Source organism: Amblyraja radiata, chromosome 4 (assembly GCF_010909765.2).
Source record: "Amblyraja radiata isolate CabotCenter1 chromosome 4, sAmbRad1.1.pri, whole genome shotgun sequence".
NCBI classification, from domain to species: Eukaryota; Metazoa; Chordata; class Chondrichthyes; order Rajiformes; family Rajidae; genus Amblyraja; species Amblyraja radiata.
Window position 1 is genome coordinate 79906255 of NC_045959.1, and position 3059 is coordinate 79909313.

Sequence of the window (3059 nt, forward strand, 5' to 3'; positions counted from 1 at the left end):
ATCTATATGTAGATTGAAGTCACCCATTATAACTGTTTTACCTTTGTCGCACGCATTTCTAATTTCCTGTTTGATACCATCTCCAACTTCACTACTACTGTTAGGTGGCCTGTACACAACACCCACCAGCGTTTTCTGCCCCTTAGTGTTTCGCAGCTCTACCCATACCGATTCCACATCCTCCAAACTAATGTCCTTCCTTTCCATTGCGTTAATCTCCTCTCTAATCAGCAACGCTACCCCACCTCCTTTTCCTTTCTCTCTATCCCTCCTGAATATTGAATATCCCTGGATGTTCAGCTCCCAGCCTTGGTCACCCTGGAGCCATGTCTCCGTGATCCCAACTATATCATAGTCATTAATAGCTATCTGCACATTCAACTCATCCACCTTATTACAAATGCTCCTTGCATTGAGACACAAAGCCTTCAGGCTTGTTTTTACAACACTCTTACCCCTTATACAATTATGTTGAAAAGTGGTCCTTTTTGATTTTTGCCCTGGTTTTGTCTGCCTGCCACTTTTACTTTTCACCTTGCTACCTATTGCTTCTACCCTCATTTTACACCCCCCTGTCTCTACGCTCACACATTTAAGAAACCCTTTCCCTTTAACTCCATCCTCCACTATCCCATTCGACACCCCACCCCCCTTATTCAGTTTAAAACAACCCGTGTAGCAGTGGCAAACCTGCCTGCCAGAATGCTGGTCCCACACCTGTTATGATGCAATCCGTCTCTTTTGTACAGTTCCCCCTTACCCCAAAACAGATCCCAGTGATCTAAGAACCTAAATCACTGCCCCGTGCACCAGTTCCTCAGCCACACGTTCAGGTCCCGTATCTCCCTGTTCCTGCTCTCACCAGCACGAGGAACTGGAAGCAAACCGGAGATAACAACCCTGGAGGTCCTGCTTTTCAGCATTTTTCCGAGCTCTCTAAAGTCACGCTGTAGAATATTCATCCCTTTCTTTCCGACATCGTTTGTGCCGACATGCACTACCACTTCCGGATGTTCACCTTCGCCCTTGAGGATTTTCTGCACTCTGTCCATGACATCCTGGATCCTGGCACCAGGAAGGCAGCACACCATCCTCGCATCCCGTCTGTTGCCGCAGAAACCCCTGTCCGTACCTCTCACAATGGAGTCTCCCACTACAATGGCGTTGCCTGCCTTAGGCCTTTTTGGTTCTGGCTCAACAGCCCTATTCGCATCGCAAGCCAGTCCGCCGCTCAGTGTAAACACGTCTTCTGTCCCGACAGCTTCTAAGTGGGTGAACCTGTTCACAAGAGGTACAACACCCGGGGACGTTGGCATTCCATGCTTCCCTCCCTTTCTCACTGTCTCCCACCTTCTCTCTTCCAGTACCTTAGGTGTAACAATCGTACTGTAGGACTTGTCGAGGAACGACTCCGTTTCTCGGACGAACCGGAGGTCATCCACTTGCTTCTCCAGTTCCCCAACACGGCCCTTCAGGAGCTCTACCTGGATGCACTTCTCGCATTTGTAGCAGCCAGAGGCACCAGCGGTGTCCTTGACCTCCCACATACTGCAAGCATCACACTGAATCAGCTTGCCTGACATCTCCTTCTTTCGTCTCTACCTCTCAAGCGTATTACGTGGTCTCCTCTACGAAGACTCTCGAGCCAAAGACTCACAAGGCCGCTCCTCACTGCCGCTCCCCAAGAGCAGTCTTGCTTAAATTGACTGATAAATTGCCTGATTTACCAATTTACAAACCAAATTCCTCAGTTTTCAACTGTTTTCCCGGCTGACTCACTTCTCTCCTCCCACTTGGGCTAGAGCCAATCAGTCGTATCTCTTGCTAAACTCCTGCTGCTGTTGCTCCCAAATCGACAGCAGTTCTGAGCAATGAACTGGCCAGAACAAGTCTAGTTGGTATCACCTTAATTTTCTTAAATATAGTTTGAGGCTGAAACAGTTGATTTTAGCAACATACAGCATTAGAATATCCTCCAGACAAGACATAACAAATGTTTTTAAGCTCTGAGCAGTCCAAGCATCGGTTTTAGTAATCTGGTAAATAACCTGGGAACTGAAGTTAACCCATTTTGCAATGTTTTATCATTGCCTTTATCCAGATAAATTTCAAATGTCTCCGGTGATCTCTATAAATGGGAGCATCCTAAGGAAATCAGATGCGAAGTTTCCTATTCGGAAAAATTTATACTGCACATGCGAGTTAAACGACATTCTGCATCTTTTTCACAATGAACTGGCCACACCTGCGAATTCCATACCTGCTCGAGCAACAACTCTGGCCCAATTTCCGAGCCTGTCCCGAAAGCCAATCCTGGCCATAATACTGAGCCTGCCTCGAAAGACACTCTGGACATAATTCTGAGCTTGCCTGTAAAGACAAACCTGGCCCAATTCTGTGCTTGGAACCCTAGTATTGTGCAGTTTTACATGGTTAGATGCCACAACCATTTGTGTGTTGTAAGGCCACTAGGGCCCCTTCCATCCTTATCAAGGGGAATGCTACTTTCATACAACACATAAACTAAACACATGTTATCATTATAATTTGTACAAAAACAAGTGTAAATATTGCCAACGTAGATGGTCCCATATTTTTCCTGAGCCCGACTTGGGTCTCGGATTGAAGACCTCTGCCCAGCTTTCATGCTGCCACCAACTTCAGTGAACTGCTTACTGCCAATGGAGGCATGGGGTGTGTTGTTGCCACAACGATGAAGCTTTGCTCGACATTGGTATCTCGATTGGTCCGACAGCTTTTGTTTCCTTATCCATGTTTTACCTGTTGAATAGGTCTTACCTGAAGAGAAGAATCGGCGGCTGGTCTTTAATGTCACCCCTGATAGCGCTGTTCATTCCCGGCACTTATTGCATGAGGGGAACTCTGGCCCCTTCCGGGTATTCTGCCACCTTCGTTCGCGAAGATTCCCTGGAATCCATACGCATGTGTTCCAGTACGTTCCACAGACATACTTTAGAATTTGAAGTCAGTTACACTGACCACTCGCACTCCCCTACACAGCAAGGGAGATTCGTAGACAGCCCTGAACAGGTGCTGCC

General features: G+C 47.1%; 1 pseudogene; it reads right to left on the reverse strand.

Moving 5' to 3' along the window:
• Positions 1-2421: 2421 nt before the first annotated feature.
• Positions 2422-2518, reverse strand: LOC116972633 (annotated as a pseudogene).
• Between the last annotated feature and the right edge of the window lie 541 nt (positions 2519-3059).